The 19,986-nt window shown below is 36.9% G+C and overlaps 1 pseudogene; it reads left to right on the top strand.

Annotated features, from left to right (window-relative positions):
• Nucleotides 1-7,367: 7,367 nt before the first annotated feature.
• Nucleotides 7,368-19,655, top strand: LOC103075439 (ferritin heavy chain pseudogene; annotated as a pseudogene).
• Nucleotides 19,656-19,986: the final 331 nt, after the last annotated feature.

Here is a 19,986-nt window from a genome sequence, read left to right on the forward strand (position 1 = left end):
TGATGCTGTTCTGAACTTGTGGGTATTTCAGATATGTCCTCATCCATTTTCAAAAGGCCAATACTTAAAAGTTCGTTGTTCTTAGCAAAGAAACAAGCCCTCACCAGATGATATAAGCAGAAAAAATTTATTCAAAAGAATTTTGTGTCACTTGCAAGATCACAGAGATGGCTGCAGAATCAGTCCCAAGAAACAGGCAGGCACTAATAAGAAGACTGAGCAAAACTGTAGCCAAAATCCAGGCACAGTGATGGTTCAGAGGTCAGTATTGACACTGCTGGTGACCACAATATCATGGGGTGCTGGACACACTGGCTTTACTGTTTCTGCTGCCCAACATGCCACATCCTGGGAAAGTGAGTGTGGGGCTGCTGACATTACAACTAGGAAGAAAAGTCACTTTGATTTTATCTATTTGAGACATCAACTTCTGATTCAAAATCTGAAGCACCTAAAATGTGCCTCATGCCACTCGCGGTGTTTGGGATATATCACTGAAAGAACAAACAAATGCCTCCATCCTCTTAGAAATTATATTCAAGCAGGGGAGAGTGGGGTATCTTGAGACAGACCATAAACAATAAAGTAAAGGATCATGTAAATTGATGTTAGATGATAAAGTGCTTTAGGAAAACAAGTGTAGAGTAAGGGGGATAAAAAGGGTGGACTTGTAGGTGACAATTTTAAATGGAGTGTTTTAGGAGTCCTCATAAAAGAGTGACATTCCAGCGAAGATTGCAGGAGCAGAGGGTTGAGAGATCTTGTGGCCACTGTAGAAAATACTGTCTGGCATGTGGACCATGAATTTCAGAGGGCACAGTGAAATGATTTGTGGAACTGGAGCGGTGGGAGAGGGAGACAATACAGAGGGTTACGGGGAATAAAAGCAGAAGAAAAAAAGGTTAACTGTGAGCCCAGGTGAGAGATAAAAACAGGAATAAAGGGTTAAATGAGAGTATTTCCTGGGTGAATTCAGGGAATTGTGCACTAGGGGATTGGAGGGTGAGTACCTGCAGCTCCTTATCAATAGAGGTAAGGAAATTTGAGGTATCTGGGTCATAGTCTCAGGTTGTAGGTCCTTTCCTGAAAATGATGGTAGAAGATTTGGGTGGAGGAGTGGTCACAGATTCAGTGCACTTATTGGAAGAGACAGAGCCTTATATTAGATGTTTGGACTTTGCCTTGATATCTGTTAATGGAATGCTATAAACTGAATGTTTGTGTCCATCCAATATTTGTATTTTGAATCCTAATGCCCAATGTGATGGCGTTTGGAGGCGAGGTTTTGGGGAGTGATTAGGTCATGAGGGTGGAGCTCTCATGAATGCGATTAGTGCCCTTATAAAAGAGGCCTCAGAGAGATGACTGTCTATGAACCAGGAAGCAGGCTCTCATCAGATACCAAATATGCCGGCACCAAGATCTGGCACTTCCCAGCATCCAGAACTGTGAGAAATAAATTTTTATTTTTATAATCCACCCAATTTATATCATAACAGTAGTTTATATCATAACAGTAGTTTATAGTTTATATTATAACAATAGTATTTTGTTATAGCAGCCTAAATGGACTAGGACAGGAGTAGAGATTTTTGGAGAAGCTGATGGTTACTCCCAGTGTGTAGGCCCTCTCTTGACTCTTGATGATGGGATAGAAAGTCTAGGTGATTTTTGTGGAGTTATCTGATTGGCCATACTTAGGTCAGGTGCCAAGCCCTATCCACAAAGGAGCCTGGCAAATAAAATATCTGACCCATATGATGGGAGGAAAAGTGTCAGTTCCACCGTATAATATAAACCCAGTTAATAAATGTAGAAAGAAACAAGGGAATAAAAACTCACCATTTGGCAATCACCACAGTAATAATTGTTGCAGGAAGATGCACTGATTCACCACTGGAAAACTTGAGGAGAAACAGGATATTTACATAGACTTAAAGTGTCTCTCCCAAGATATTTATCGATTGAAAAAGGGAAAATAGTAACTACAGTGGAGAATCCCAGCAGACATCACTTAAGCAAGTGTTCAAAGGTTGATATCACCAGTAGTAGGACATATTGAAAACATATACTCCCTGTTTCCAAGATGCATTGAGGACAAAATATTATTTCTGCAGTGTTCTTGCCTAAAACTGCATAACTTCAATCTAATTGTTGAAAACATTGGACAAACCACAAAATAACTGACCAGTACCCATCAAAATTGTCAGGGTCATGAAAAAAATGGAAAGAATGAGGAACTGTCATAGATTGCAGGAGACTAAGGAGACATAACTAAATGCAATGTGATATCCAGAATAAGATCTTGAAACAAACAAAAAATGACATCAGAAGAAAAACTGATGAAATTAGAATAAAGTTTGCAGGTTAGTTTGGTAGTATTGTACCAATGTTCATTTCCTTGCATTGATAATAGTACTATAGTTATGTAAGTTGCTAACATAAGGAGAAGGTGAATTATCTGTACTATTCTTGCAACTTTTTTTTTTTTTTTGCGGTACGCGGGCCTCTCACTGTTGTGGCCTCTCCCGTTGTGGAGCACAGGCTCCAGACGTGCAGGCTCAGCGGCCATGGCTCATGGGCCCAGCCGCTCCGCGGCATGTGGGATCTTCCCGGACCGGGGCATGAACTCGTGTCCCCTGCATCGGCAGGCGGACTCTCAACCGCTGTGCCACCAGGGAAGCCCTATTCTTGCAACTTTTCTGTAAGTCTAAAGTTATTTACAAATAAAAAGTTGGAAAAAAGAAAATATGTAATTAAAAGACATGCCACAGTGTGAGAGAAAATAGTTCAACATATATAATGATCGAAAGACTCATATCCAGAGTAAATTGTGAGTCAATCACAAAATAAATAAATAAATAAAAAACAACAGACAAACCAATAGAAAAATAGGCAAGAGACTTCAACACATACTTTACAAAAGAGGATGTCAAAAATTCCAGTGAACACGTAAAAAGGTGTTCAACTTCATGAATCACCAAAGCAAAGTAAATTAATAACACAATGAATACAATATTAACCTACCAGAATTGCTAATGTTAAAGAGATAACACAGTCAAGTATGGGTCAGGATGCAGAGCTGCTGTAACTCTCATATACTCGTAGCTAGAATGAAAATAGGTACAAACACCTAAGAACTTTTTGGCATTCTCTACTAGAGTTACATATATATATATATATATATATATATATCTCCTTGGACCTAGCAATTTTACTTCTAGATATATACCCATTAGAAATGAGACAATATGTTCACCAAAAGATATGTCATAGCCTACAAGTAAAATCTATTCAAAAGTTCATCAACAGTAGAATGGATAAAGTATGGTAATCATACAATGAAATATTATATAGCTGTGATAATGAATGAGAAGTCAAACAACATGAATGAATCTCACAAGCATAAAATTGAGCAAGAGAAGCCAGACTCACAAAAACATGTACTATGATGTCATTCATATGAAAGTCAAAACAAGAGAACCTAATCTATGATTTTAAAACTTACAATAGTGATTTTATTTGGAGAGGAGAATGGGAGTAGTAATTGGAATGTGCAGGATGGGGATTTCTGGGAATTTGATAAGGTTCTATTTCTTGATCTGGGTGGTCTCATGGGTATGTTCAATTGGTGATCAATAATCAAGCTGTACTCTTAGAATTTTTGCACTTTGATGTATGTATGGTAGATTTCAATAAAAAAATTTTTAAACCTTTTTTCTTTGATAGAAAAAATTGTGTTATTTAGAAATGGAGATATGGTTATTTGCAAATATCCTCTCCCTCTTTTCGTGCAGGATGGGATTATAAGCATTCTTTCCAATATCGATACACTTCTGTCTATAATTTCTTATTTATGAGAAATTCTCTGTCTCTTTTATTTCCTTTCGTTTATTGTTTTCTTTCGTATGTCTCAGGTTGATACTAATGTGGAGCACAGGGTCTTTTCTTTGATTTCTTTCCAAAACATTCCCAGAAAGCCAATGTAGGTCATAGACTTTTACTTATTTTAGGGGGCAAATAAGGCAAGGCAGGAGGCTTATGCAGAAGATCATATGGTTTAAATATAAAGTTCTTAAACTTAAAAGTCATTGCCAGGGCTTCCCTGGTGGCGCAGTGGTTGGGAGTCTGCCTGCCGATGCAGGAGACACGGGTTCGTGCCCCGGTCCGGGAGGATCCCGCATGCCGCGGAGTGGCTGGGCCCGTGGGCCGTGGCCGCTGGGCCCGCGCGTCCGGAGCCTGTGCTCCGCAACGGGAGAGGCCGCAGCAGTGGGAGGCCCGCGTACCGCAGAAAAAAAAAAAAGTCATTGCCATTATCCTTATCCTTTCCTCCCCCTCCACAATCTCCTGCTGGAAAAGTTTAAACTGCTTACGTCCTCTTCCTGGATTCCCATCCCCATCATGTTTCTTCTCTTCCCCAATCTAATGTTTGTTATTGGTGGGTTTTTTTCCTTTCTAGCTAGCTTATTGAAATCTCCCATATAATTTTCTTAAAAATCACTTTATTTCATGCATAAATTTTACTGGCAATATGCTGAAAGCTAATTTCCCATATCAAAGATGTCTCATCAGATTAGCCAAGCCAAAATAGTCCTCCCCACTAGGATATGAGTTTGTTACTCTTCGCTAGGCAGAGTCCTGCTGCTGGTCCTTAAACTGATAATCATTCTTCACTTTTCTTGATCCCTACACTGTATTTATTCACACTTACTTTCCTAACCATGTAGGTCCTGGTGCACTGCCCACGTTAATACTGTATCTTTTTTTTTCATTGAGACATAATTGACATATAACTTTATATTAGTTTCAAGTGTTGTTGTACAACACTTTATCTTTTAATTTAAGAATAGAGGCAGCACAGGGCCATACAGCAGCTCAAAACAACAGAACTGGTTTACTGCTCTTTTGTGTCATTTTTCTCTGAGGACTAATTTATTTCTGGAAGACATTGTCATCCTCTTATAATTTATTGCCAAACCAATATTTTCATGCATATTCATTTATTTTTTACCTTGCTACACAACCATTACATTTGTAGTTGCCTGATGGGCATTATTATTTGGAAGTCTGGTTATTACAACAATTTTATTATATCTAAAACCCAATTAATATATTCTGTCTATCCATGGCACTGGACCACAATTATGATTATGTCATGCTAACTGCCGAGGATGAACAGATAGTGGCAAGTGCATTGAATGCCCATTAAGACTGATGAATGACATAGGAGAGAGAATAAACTCTCAAAAGTTTTAGAAGGCCTATCATATTGATGAAGTTTTAATGGGTCCAATGATCTGGGCTATCCTGAAACAACCTTTCTACGGACACATTGTTATTTATTGCAGTCCTCTTTATTAAGAAAGAAGCTCAATCACTTTGCTGTACACCTGAAACTAGCACAATATTGTAAATCCACTATACTCCAATAAAATTAAAATTAAAACAACAACAAAAAAAAGAAAGAAGCTCAATGCTTTGTGGGCCTTTGGATTCTAAAGCAATATATACTACTCTTGGGAATAATGCTCTGACTCACTTATTAGATGGTTCAGAAGGCTCCCAGTTTTGAGTGGTACCCAGAATAATGGAAAATTTTATACCAGATCCATACTCAGTGAGAGATGCCTGGCACTTGGGCCATTTGCCTGAAGAGCTTAGAGTGCTAGAGGTATCCATGGTGGCTAAGTGTGCAAGGTAGAATCTCTATCGAGCTCTACCAGAAAAGTCACAATTCAGACTTCCAGAATTCTAGAGCAAAGTCATGGCTGCTTTAGCAGAGAACTAAGTATCTGCTATTATAAGATAGCTTCTCGTGTACTCTTGTACTCTATCAGACACTGAGAGTCTGACTTTGGAACTTCAGTGACTATGATCCAGGGAAGAGCTGGTTGAAACCCTAGATGTAGCACAATCCCTTGAGATACCAGATTTCTGGTAGTATAACCACTACATCAAATCCCTTTCATTCTGGAGGAAGAAGTGAGGTACCCCAGTCAGAACTGACACTTATAGTAGATATGGGTTTGCTGTATGTATAACCCGTGTCTCAGCTAGTACCACCATCTGAGGAATTCCAAAATACCAATCCATTGTTATGGTATCCCATATAACAGTGACTCAGATGAAGGTACACATTTTATGACACGAGACAAATGGCTCCAGACTATAAACTTTATTGCTTAGAAGCAGCTCAGCTGATGCACCAGCAAGGTGGGTGGCCATAGTCTGGGATGTGGTATATTTGCTTATCCGATATGTGATATTCGGTGTTGAGTTGTCAGAAAAACTGGGTCCAGGAACAAAAGACAGGTAGTATAGAACCCTCTCACCATTAGTGACTGTCTTTTGGAATTTGAGTTTCCTATTCGTGCTCTGCCAGATCAAAAGTCTCAGTCCCTGTGGCTTCCCCGGTGGCGCAGTGGTTGAGAGTCCGCCTGTCGATGCAGGGGACACGGGTTCATGCCCCGGTTTGGGAGGATCCCACGTGCCGTGGAGCGGCTGGGCCCGTGAGCCATGGCCACTGAGCCTCCGCGTCCGGAGCCTGTGCTCCGCAACGGGAGAGGCCACAACAGTGAGAGGCCCACGTACCGCAAAAAAAAAAAAAAAAAAAAAAAAAGTTTGTAAAAAGTCTCAGTTCCCAATGAGGAAACTTACACCAGAAGATATAGTAAAGATTCCTCTGAACTTATAGCTCCAAATACCACTTGGTCATTTTGGGTTTTTCATGTCAGCAAAGGAAGGAATAAATTAAAGTAATTGACTCTAATTTTCCTGAAGATCCAGAGTTGCTGCTACATGATGGGAACTTAGGGAAGTCTGTCTAGACTGCAGGGTATTTGAGGATGTCTTTTGGTGATTCTGTGCTTAGTGATAATGGATACATAGCAGCCACAGCTTGAAAAGGGAAAGGCATTAAGAGCTCGGAGTCTTTGGGAAAGACAGTCTAGGTCACCACACTAGACAAGCAACCTAGACAAGCTGAGGCACAGGCAAAGGATTAACGAATTCTAGAATGGGTAGTAGAGGAGTGAGATGGTAAGTATTGATTTCAACCTCAGCACCAATTGTAGCAGCAGGAAACGCAACTTGTTGCACTAAGCTTCTTAGTATTGAGTATTTATAAATATTTCAAGTGGTCACGACCTAGAAAGGAACTCTGATGAACTTGACTTAATGGAATTAATTAACGCGGGACACAAGAAGATCTAAAAGGTGCAAAGTTGCAAAGACTACATCAGACACTTCTTGAGTACTGCTTCATATCTTCTCTGCGGATTTCTACCAGCTTTGCTCAGGTGCTTCTTGACAACACTTGTGCCAAATAACCCTCACTACCTGCCCCAGGACACCTCTGATATTGCAACATGGGATTGCATGACCCACTTGGCCTTCGTGAATGCACAAACCAGGACTGCAAAGGAGTGAGCCCACCATTGACTAATAAGGTAAATGGAACCAATTAATAAATATTTCTCTTGTTTTGTCCCCTGGTTTTTCAATCTGAGACTTATTCCATGAAGTGCTTGAGAATTCTTGACAGGATGGCGCACCAGCCCCCACAGTAATGGCCAGTTCAATACGTACCTTTGGATTAGCTTTCCCTTCCTCCTGGTCTCACTCCCCATGTCCTCCTTCTTTTCTCCCTGAGATCAACTATCTGCATGCAAGACTTTGTCTTAGAGTTTCATGTTCTAGAAATATAGGCCAAATAATTTAGAGAAGAGATCAAAGCTGATGAATGAAGTTGATCAAAATTTTATTTCACTTTACCCCGAAGAGATTGTAAGTAAGAAATTTTTTAGGCTTGGCTATCATGCATTTCTTATGTGACCCCCTAGATATGAAGCTAGAAACGTTCAGCTGCCAGAAGGAGATAGGGTCATTATCAGCTTCCAGTTTACTAAGAATACAGTGAAGTTCTAGTGGTCCACCTCAACCCAGTTTACTCCTCAGAGAACCCTCAAGAAATTGTTTCTGTAGTTGCATTACATAAGAAATTATATCTATAGCCAAAACTAAATTCTATGCTCACTTTATCAACATTATAAAACCATTTCTCCTGTGTTTGACAAGCATAATATCAATAAATCAATCTTAGTGTTTTAACATTAAAACCTTGTCTCTTTTTCTGTTGGGTCTGAAAGTGATAGCACATCATCTATAATGTACTCTGAACCAAGAATGCCCTCTTATAAAAGTCCTCGGTTTGTTTTTCCTCTGTAGAACAATATCCCTATAAACTGTAGAGAATCCATTGTTAAAACATGAAATCTGTCTTTGATAATTTTAGCTATACTAAGTAATAAAGTAACTTTGGTTCAAATGTAAGAGAAACCCCTCTACCCTCCTTTTATTTCTGTCTGTCTTGTTAAAGAAAGGTCTAAGAATTAATTTAGGAATTCATCAACTTTAAATAATGAAGGAGATGAGTGTTTAGGTACCAATAATTTCCAAATCTGTCTTGAATATGTCAGCATTTGATAAGAAGAAAGAATGATGAAGTTATTAATAATTCTGCTTTACTCTTACCCCAAATTGTTTTAAGCAAAGGCAATATATCTGGATTTAAATGATGTTGGTCTAAGAGAAAGATAATGCCTCAAGAATAATTGGATTATCCAGTGGAAAAATCTTTTTTTTTTTTTGTCCAGTGGAAAAATCTTGACTCTATAATCTCTCTACACCACACCTGAGCCTGCCCTTCAAAAAAAAAAAAAAAAAACTATCAAAGATCTCTCCTCACATTCCCATTCCTTCCCCCAGCCCCACCTAGAAAAGATGTGAAGAAATTGCTTCACTTAAAAATTCAATCTAGCCTAAATGTGATGAAGTCTGTTGTTATTTTTGTTTAGTCACAAAAATGTAAATCAAATTTTCACTTGTAAATGAAACTGATAATTTAAAATGGTAGACCAATATGAATTAGTCTGAAAGATTTTTAGATGAAAAGGTAAGAACTTTTGAAAGTATAGGAGGATGAGAAACAGAAAATTACATCATTTATATGAAAGAAAAATGGTTTCTCTCTTATATGATTAATGTAAAAATTAAATGTGAAATTTGAATTCTAAGTCAACTGAGTAAGCCACCACATCTAGGCCAACTATATTTCTAGATAAAAAATCAAGATAATGATTTTTATATCAATTCTATGTGTGAGAGGTAGTCCAAAAGGGATTGGTATTCCTAGAATATATTGATAGTTTACAGAGATTATAAAGAGCAATTTATATCCAAACTATCCCTAATAAATCTACACCATATGGTCAATGGATCTAAAAAAGAAAATTTAGACACCACTCGTAAATTTTTAAAACACACAAAAACCAGAAATTAAAATAATGAGTATATAAGACTAAATATTTGTTAACATTTTGCCATATTTAATAGATTTGTGAACATTATTCCCACACATATGCTGTAATTTTACTGCACACTTATTCAGTCATAAACCATACATATTTTTTTATTTTTAAAATGTTATGCAACTGACATCATACTGTATGTATTCTTTCTATAACTTCTTTCCTTTCAGTATTATGTCCTGGAGATTTTTTCATATTGAACGCTAGTTTTGATGGCTGAGAAGTTTCCATTGCATGTCTTTTTTAGTTTAGCTTGTTTGTTTTTTATTTTAACAGTCAGTGTTGGAATGAACATCCCAGTACATGTGTCTTTATGCACGTGTACTAGAACAGCTGGGTTACAGGGTATACAACTTTAATTTTATTAGCTGTAGAGAGGCAGCGCATCATACAGTAGGTATGTTGTTTGTGTGAGTTCAAGTCTTGACTCTGTCGTTTACTCTGTGTGTACCCTTACCATATTTGACTCTGTTTCTTGATCTCTAAAATCATGATAGTAGTAGTAACTGCCTATGACAGACTGCCTGTTGTACTCCAATATCCATTATCCCCTTTGTCCATAGATGAGTTTCAGGTCCCCAGATAAAGGCTATATTTCTTAGCCTTCTTCCAGCTAGATATGGACATGTGACTACATTCTGGTTAATGGGATGTGAGTGAAAGTGATGTACACTCCTACGTGTGTCTGTGTGCCTTTCTCCACTTCCTGCTATCTAGAAATGGTGAGAGAGAGAGAATGGTGTGTGTGTGTGTGTGTGAGAGAGAGAGAGAGAGAGAGGCCTTATTCCTAGAGATGGAATCTCCATCTTGAGATCTTGAACCTGGCAGAGTTGCCCTGTTAGCCATGTACTGTTGGACTGTTATAAGGAGGATACATAGATGTCTTATTTAACCACTGGGTTTTTATTAGTCACTTTTTTACAGCAGTCCAGTTCAGACTCTAAAAATACATCATTTATGGCATTGTCATAGTAAATACAACAGTGCTTAGAACAGTGCTCAATGAGTGTATCAATTATTTTGTTATCATTCCAACAATTGCCGAATTGCTCTCTAAGGTGTTTCACTTATTTATAAACTTACCAGCAGTGCATAAGTCTTCACATTTCATTGCATTTTTTATATTTCTGCAATTTGATGGATGTAAATTACTTTTTATTAATTCATATTTTCTTAAGATTTTTAAAAATGAAGAACAACAAACGTTTAGAAAAATGCACAAATCATCAGTATACAGCTTAATGAGCATTTATAAAGTGAGAATACATGTATTATCAGAATCAAGAATATCAGACCTCCTCTTTCCTCCTCCCAGTTACTACCACCATCCTCCTTAAAGGTAAACACTATCCTAAATGTTAATCACCTAAATGTTATGGGCAAAATTATACACCCCCACCAACTCATTTGCTGAAGTTCTAACCCCCAGTATCTCAAATGTGACTGTATTTGGAAATAGAGTCTTTAAAGAGTAATTAGGTTAAAAAGAGGTCATCGGGGTAGGCCCTAATCCAACATGACTGGTGTTCTTATAAGGAGAGGAGATTAGGACACAGATGGGTACAAAGGGAAGACAATGTGAAAATACAAGCAGAAGATGGTCTTCTACAAACCAAAAGAGAAAGGTCTCAAAAGAAACCAACCCTGCCAATCTTGAATTTCTAACCTCCAGCGCTGTGAGAAAATAAACGTCTGTTGTTTTGGACATCCAGTTTGCAGTGCTTCGACATGGCAGCCCACAAAAAACTAGTACCGTCGATTAGTTTCATTCAGAATGATTTAGTACCAGAATCACTAACGGATTCAGAATCTTTTGTGTTAGATCTGTTCCCTAAAGATATTTTCTTGAAATTTACTGCATTGTTGAATACGGTGGTAGTTTGTCCATCTTGCTGGTCTGTGGCATTCCATTATGTGTGTGTAAAAATTTATTGCTCCATTTATGTTCATAAGCATTTGAGTCATTCCCAGTGTTTGGCTGCTATAAAGAGTGTTGTTTTGGGGCTTCCCTGGTGGCGCAGTGGTTGAGAGTCCGCCTGCCGTTGCAGGGGACAGGGGTTCGTGCCCCGGTCTGGAAAGATCCCACATGCCGCAGAGTGGCTGGACCCGTGAGCCGTGGCCACTGAGCCTGCACGTCCGGAGCCTGTGCTCCACAATGGGAGAGGCCACAACAGTGAGGCCCGCGTACCGCAAAAAAAAAAAAAAAAGTGTTGCTTTGAAGATTCTTGTACAACTTGTTCATATTGGTGAGCACATGTTCATTTTTCTTGGGTATTGATCTAGGAATGGAATTGTTGTATCATGGTAAGTGCATTTGTTCAATTCTAGTAGATTCAGCCAAAAACTTTTCTAAAGTAGCTTCACCAATCTACACTCTCAACAGCAGTACATTCCAGTTGCTTCACATTCTTTTGCCACGAGGTATTTTCTGTATTTTTTATTTTGGTTACTCTGATGTGTAATAATTTCATTGTGAATTTAATATGTATTTCCTTAACTACTAATGAGATTGAGCACTTGCTTTATGGACTAGCATATGGCCAATTTTGTACTTGAAAAGAATGTGTATTCCATGTTTGTGCAGTGTCCTCTGTTATTTCAAGTCAGTTAAACTGGTTACTCATGCTGCTGAAATCTTCCATATCCCCATCAATCTTTGTAATAACATGTCCCAATGATTGTGGATTTGTCAATTTCTTCTTTACATTCTGTCAGTTATTGATTTACGTATTTTGAGCCTTTATGAATTGTTATATATGCCTAGTAGATTGAATCATTTATCATTTTGAAGTATTCCTCTTTATCTCTAATAGTGATTTTTGCAGTAAAACCTACTTCTTCTAATATTAGTACAGTTATATAAATTTTTTTTGGCTAATATTTGCATATGTATCTTTTTTCATTCGTTTTAGAAAAAATTTACTTTCAACATTTCTACAGTCTTACATTTAAGATGCATCTTTTGTGTGTCATAAATGCCTGACTTAAAAAACATCCAGGGACTTCCCTGGTGGCACAGTGGTTAAGAATCCGCCTGCCAGTTCAGGGGACATGGGTTCGAGCCCTGGTCTGGGAAGATCCCACATGCCGTGGAGCAACTGAGCCCGTGCACCACAACCGCTGAGCCTGTGCTCTAGAGCCCGCATGCCACAACTACTGAGCCCACGTGCCACAACTGCTGAAGCCTGTGCGCCTAGAGCCTGTGTTCCACAACAAGAGAAACCATTGCAATGAGAAGCCCGCGCTGCAAGGAAGAGTAGCCCCCGCTCGCCACAACTAGAGAAAGCCTGCGCGCAGCAACGGAGACCCAACGCAGCCAAAAATAAATAAATAAATAAAACCCAAAAAACCCCATCCAATTCTACAAACTTTGTCTTTTAATCACAGTGTCCAGACTACTTACATTTAATTAAATAGCCGTTATATTTGGGTTTAAATCTACCATCTTATTATTTATTTTCTATATGTTTTTCTTTTGCCCTTTCTTGTTTTCTTTTAGATTAATCAAGTATTTTTTATTATTCCATACTTACCCTCTATTACTTTGCTATTCATTATTATACTATTCTTCAGCTGATTAGCCTAAAGACTAAAACATGAATCCTTGATTTGTTACATTTTAATACAAACTGTTACTTTTACCACTTCCCCAGTAATGCATATATTCTTTTCCCATCTTTCACTGTTATGTATTTTACATCTTCAAATGTTTAAATCACACAATGTATTAGACAATATTTTAGACATTCATTCACATGTATTCAAATAATTATCCTTTTTTTGTTCTTTATTTTTTCCGGCTTTTCTATGCAGGTTTTCTACCTAAAGAACTTAATAAAATTTTTATTATATATATATTTTTTATTGTGGGTCTACAGGTGACTAACCCTCAGTTTTTGTATATCTGAATATATACTTATTTTACCTTAAATTTTGATGCATATTTTTGCTGTGTATACAATTCTAGATTAGCAGGTAGTTTATTCCAGTATTTAAAAACTATTACTTTCTTCTAGTTTCTAATGTTTGTGTTACATATTTAGCCATTAGCCTGTTTCTTGCTTTTTTGAGGGTAACATTTTCTCTCTGGATGCATCTGATATTTTCTCTGTATTTGTATTTGTATGTTTGAATCTTTGGTGTGTCAGTAGTTTTACTGTGATGTGTATCTGTGTGGACTTGCTTTGTATTTATCTCTTTTGTGGTTCATAAAATTTATTGAGTCTGTAGCTTGATATTTTCTCACACTTATGGAAATTCTTAGTCATATTCTTCAAATATTGTTTTGTTCCACTTTATCTCTTCTCTCCTTTTACACATATTATATATTTATTACATGCTAGACTTTTCATCATGTCCAGTATGTTTCTTGTAATATATTCTATACTTTTCCTCTTTTTTTGTCACTGTGTTTCATTCAAGCTATTACCTGCCAACCTATCTTCCAGTGCACTAATTCTCTCGTTAACAGTGCCCAGCCTTCTGTTAAACCAATCCACTGCGTTCTTAATTTGGGTTTTTATATCTTTCCAAGCTAGAATTTTTATTTAATTCTTTTCTCTGGACTCTAGTTCTCTGCTGAAAGTCTCTATCTTGTCCTGTACTTTTCTTTTTGATCATATTAACCATAATTATTTTTAATTCTGTGTCTGATAACTCTAATATTTGTATCTCCTATGGATCTGTTTTTATTTTACCAAATTTTTTCCTTTTTGCTCTAAGTAATTTGATTCTGTCTCTGGTGTGACTGGTTGTTTTAAATGGATGTTGTCATTGTATATGAAAACGTTTAAAGATAATTTGACACTCATGATACTATTACTTTCCTACAGAGAGTACTAAATTTTGCTTCTGGTAGACAGACAATTAGAATAGAAGGAGGTCATCCTAATCAATTTTGGGTTGAACTAATTCCAGATATTTTTCACTAATAGTCTATTTCCAGTTTCCTTAGTCCAAAGCGTAGCCTTTCTGGAGTTTCAGCTGAATGTCTGGGGCATTTTACCATGATCTTCTATGGTAAGCCCTGTATTTCAGTTTTTGTCTCCCCAGCCTTTGTGACTGTTGGAAAATCTGAAGTTTCTTAATCTCTTAGGTACCATTTTTTGTTTGGCTTTTGGCATCTTGGCTGAAAGTTACAGATTGGCAAATATTGACAAATATTTCAACGGAGCAGGCAACAGTGAATATTGAGCTTACTTCTCTGTTATTCCTTTCTCTTTGGAATTTTGGCTTCTCAAGTCCTAACTATTTTGATTGTTCTCTGAAGTCTTAAAACAGATTTAAAACTTTTTCCAGACTTTTTTTGTTGTTTTATATTAAAAGATTTAGTTTTATGCAAGTTAGGCAGCTATAGCCAGATGCACACACCCTCTGACTGTTGTTTTAATTTGCATATCCATTTATTATAGTGGGCTTGGGGAGGTCTTTATATATTTACTGATCATTGTGTTTTCTTCTCTGTGAATCCTTTGTCCACTTTTTATTAGGTTGTTTTTTGGTTGCTAACACATGAAGAACTCCAGATACTATTTGGGGGAAAGGAGGCTGTAATATGTCTGCAAATATCTTCCTCTAGTCTGTGACTTGTCTCAATTTTTTTATGTTACCTTTTGTCACACAGAAATTTTCAGTGCTAATAGATAAATTTCAAACATTTTTTCCTTTATACTTTGTGGGTTTTGTGTCTGGTTTAATAAATTTTTCCGAGCCCTGATGTTATAAAGATATCCTCTTAGCATTTCTCCTAAAAGTTTTTCAATTTTATTTTCATATTGAGGCCTTTAATTTACCAGGCATTTACTTTTTCTGTGTTGTATTATGTAGGAATAGCCACATGTTCTAGCACCATGTATCAAATGCCAACCACTTCCCAACTGTCTGGTAATGTCACTGTCAGTGTTTTTTGTAAGATTAATTTTAGTATTTTTAATGTATTAATGTCATTAATTTCTTTTTTATGTTCACATAACTACTGAAGGACAGTAATCACATCTATGGCTCTTTGACTCTCCCAAACATTTTAACTTTTATAAAAATTAAGTACAATGAAACATTGTTAATAGATATATTGATCTAAACTGATTCATGCTATATGTTGATAAACAACATAGCACTTTCTACTTAGCACAAAATGTACACCAATGATTTCTGTTGGATATTGCAACATGTGCAACAAAATATTTACTTGTGGTGACTCTAAAATAGAGAACTAGAAAAATATTATTACTAGCTGAGATTTATTGGTTACTGATTATGTGCTTGGAAATGTTCTAAAAACTATGTTAACTCTATAACTTTATATATTTAACTCATTTCTAAAATAACTGTGACTTAGGAACTACTATTATCAGCATTTTTCAGATGAGAAAACAAGCACACTGTAGCAAATTTTTACTCGTTTATAAAGATAGGCAATGTAGAATCATTTTATTTAATCCACTTGATTTTAACTTGAAAAATAAATGAAATATTGCTATTGTATAACTTTCAGGTAAACAATAAATTGTGAAAATATTTCTAAATGAATATATATATTTCTGTGATATATGTCCACATTTATATTTCATTTTATGAATACAGTTATAATCATCAATAATAAGTTATTGGAAAAGTACTAATTTGTGGCATTGTACAAGGTGTTAAAATTAACTGTAATTTTCTTGAATCTACATAAAATGTTTGGTATGTTTGACTTTCACTGCTCTTTACTTGATCATGGCTGCATTTCAAGGGATAATGCACTTTATGTGCTGCTCCAGTGGTTAAAAACACATTTCACGTAAATGGAATAAGGAACATTTAATGAACTAAGCTCTATGCATGTGAAAGCCAACAGCAATATTAGAAATGGTGTTTATTTTATAGCTCAGAAACTGTATTTTAAATGCTAGTATATGTTTATATGACAGTTCTATTAAATATAAAAGAGTCCCATTACAAGGGAAGTCCTTTACATAGACTTTTTATGTGGTCTAAATAGCATACCCAGCCCTGCAACTCCTCATGTGAGACATTTTTAGAACCTTATTTATGTTAAAGCCATAACAAACTAGCAACTAGAAAACTATATTGGGCACAAACGGCTAATAAAAAGAGATTGTTGAAAATACTTCTTAATAGCAACTTAGGAAGAATCCTGATGAAACAAAGTCAAGGCTCAGTGTCTCTGGAAGCCTGCCACCCCGGTAATCACAGACCACAGGTACTCCCCCTTTTCCATCTTCATTGCTTTCTTGGCTGGAAATTAAACAGCCAATGAACTTTAAGATTGGTATTTGCCCTACTTTTCATCCAAGTGCCTACTGAGCCAGAGGTGTTCTGGAAAAAATCCTAGGATCATTCTTCCTCCCTGTGCTGATTATTTACTAGATGATTCCTCTGAGAAGTAGGGCAGATACTCCAAAACTGGTCAAAGGGGGAAGAATGCCAGCCTGTGTGCACACATGAATCTGCATATGTGTGTAAATGTGTGCACTTGTTTTATATATGTAAGGCCCGGACACTTGAAATCTGGATCACTTCTCAGCTGAACTGCTGTGTTTAGACAAGCTAGCTAAAATGAACAGGTCAAACCCTTTATTTATAGAGTAAAAACTATTTGATCTGGGTAGATATCAGCTCTACAGTCAAACATGTAGGCCAAAGTCATTTTTATTGCTACTTTGTGCAGAATTCTGAAATGGTTCCTGTGGTCATCCATGTGAGCAAAGGAAAAGTTCCCACAGAAAAGTGAGCCAATCAAGTGTGAAATGCTGCTTGGATCACCAAAAAGCCAGTATGTGTTTATATAATTGAAGGTGTAAAGCAATGGAAGGAGAATGACTTTAATTTCTGAACTGCAGGAATCTCCTCATGAATTTTGCTCACCCAGGCCCTGGAGGTACACTGCTAGTGCAGTAGCTGAGGCAGGCACCAAAGCAACGCTCTCTCTATGAAATATAGAGAGATGCTGTACTCTAGAATATAGTTTGAAAACTACTCACCTATTGTAGTTATCTATGCCATAGGATGAATTGCTCAAAAACCATCAATTTTTGGAGTTGGCTGCCTCCTTCAAGGTCAGTGACATTTGTCTCTCACCCAGTGAGGAAATTTGCTCCCCAACACCCCTGATGGAGAGCCTCCAGTCTGTTTCTGAACTCACAGTGTTGGGAAGATCAAGACCTCAAAATCTGTCCAGATTTACTTGTAAGGAAATTTTTTTACAAGACATTTCCCAACCCATGCGTACTTAATTTATGTAATCATGTCACTTAAATGAAAATGGCCACCCAAGAACTTATCTTAGAAGTTTCCCACTGACATTCTTGGAATTTCCCTTTGTGATAGGGAAAAATTATACATACATACACACACACACACACACACACACACATATATATATAGAATATATATATAGCTCTATATATCTCACATATATAAAAATGTATTTTTAGCCTGTGTCATCCTGCTTAGCTTCTGAGCCTTTGTTGTGCTGAGTGGAAGAATGTGCCTTAAAGAGAATATCTTGAAGTTATTCTAAGGCCCTAAATAAAGTATGTTTGGACTTGGAATATGAGTCAAGTTAAAGAAATTAAAGTGCTTTCTGATTTTCCTATTCTCCACTCACATTTTCATTCTCTTTTAATCAAGTTGATTCTTCCTATTTGCAGACTGCTCTCCTTGATAGGGCTCTTCTAATAATACAGCTTCTGGATATGGTATAACAAGATATTGATATATGAATAACATCAATTTGTATGTGTCCAGTTTTTTCTAAATTTTATTTCTGATTAAGTGTACTAGCACCATAACTTTGGAGGGAAATATTAGGACTTTTGAAGGTTTTAAGATATCTGATTCTACTGGAATATTTAAAACAACTTTGAAAACAAAAAATAAAGTTAGAGGACTAACACTATATGTTATTAAGACTTATTATAAAGTTATAGAAATTAAAGCAGTGTGGCATTGGTAATAAGACAGAGAAATAAAAGAGTAAAATAAAATAGTTTACAAAATGACCTACACATAATAGACAACTGATTTTCAACACAAGTTCAAGGGTAATTCAATGGTGAAAAAATAGTCTTTTCAACAAAAGTGCTTAGAAATTGGATATCCATATGGGAAAAAATGGATGAATAAACAAAAATTTGATTCATACATCACACTATATGCACAGGTTAACTCAAAAATAGGTTACAAACCAAATGTAAGATGTAAGACTATACATCTTCTAGAATAAAACATAGGAGAAAACCTTTATGATCTTGGGTTAGGTAAAGATTTCTTAGATGCAACACCAAAAGCATAATTCATAAAAGAACAAATTAATAAATGAACTTAATAAAAATTGTTCTTTGAAAACCCAAGAAGTAGGAGAAAATCTTTGCCAAGTACCACACTGATAAAAAACTAGTGTCTCACACATGTAAAAAACTCTCATAACTCAACAATATATAAACAAATAATCCATTTTTTTAAAAGTGGGCAACAGTTTTGAACAGACACTTCATCTAAGAAGATATAAGAATGGCAAATAAGCACAAGAAAAGATGTTCAATATTATTAGAGAAATGCAAATTAAAGCTACAATGCAAAAGGGCAGAAGTTCTTTGCAGAAAGTCACTGTGGCTTCCTGTTTCAGTACTCCTTCTATGGAACCTAGCTGGCCTGCCACGTAGGGCCAGCCCTCTGACACCTCCTCACAGATCCCACAGACCACCTCCAGGAGCCCACTGCCTGCCGTGGTGGCCAGTTCTCCCTTGCAGGTTTACCAGAATGACTGCCAGGACTCAGAGGTCACCATCAACTGCCAGATCAAGCAGGAGCTCTACATCTCCTATATCTACCTGTCCATGCACCTCTTACTACTTTGACTGTGATGATGTGGCTTTAAAGAACTTTGCCAAATGTTTTCTTCACCGATCTCATAAGGAGAGAGAACATGCTGGAAACTGATGAAGCTACAAGAACCAAGTAGATACCCAAAACTCCCATCAGGATATCAAGAAACCAAACTGAGACCACTGGGAGAGTGAGTTGAATACAATGGAGTATATGTTACACTTGAAAGAAAAGTGTGAGTCAGTCAGTACTGGAACTGCACAGACTGGCATTGACAAAAACAGACCTACTTGTGTGATTTCATTGAGACATATGACCTGAATGAGCAGGTGAAATCCATTAAAGAACTGGGTAACCACTGTAATCAACTTGCATAAGATGGGGGCCCTGGAACCTGGCACTACAGAGCCTGTCCTTGACAAGCACACCCTGGAAGACAGTGACCCTGAGGGCTAAGCCTTAAGTTGGCTTCTCCATAGCCATGGGGGTGACCTCTTTGGTCACCAAGGCAGTGCATGCATTTGGGTTTACCTTTACCTTTTCTATAAGTTGCACCAAAGCACCAACTTAAGTTCTTCCATTTGTAGCATTCTTTCAAATAAAGTAATTAGGTACAGTACCCCCCAAAAAAAACTACAACAAAAGAACACTGCATTGCATACTTATTAAATGGCTAGATTTTTCAAAGCTGACCATACTAAGTGTTGATGAGGAAGTGGAACTCTTACTGGTAGAGATGTAAAATGGTAAAACAGCTTTGAAAAATAGGCAATTTCTTAAAATGTTA

Source organism: Lipotes vexillifer, unplaced genomic scaffold (genome assembly GCF_000442215.2).
Source record: "Lipotes vexillifer unplaced genomic scaffold, Lipotes_vexillifer_v1.1 scaffold155, whole genome shotgun sequence".
Classification (NCBI taxonomy): Eukaryota; Metazoa; Chordata; class Mammalia; order Artiodactyla; family Lipotidae; genus Lipotes; species Lipotes vexillifer.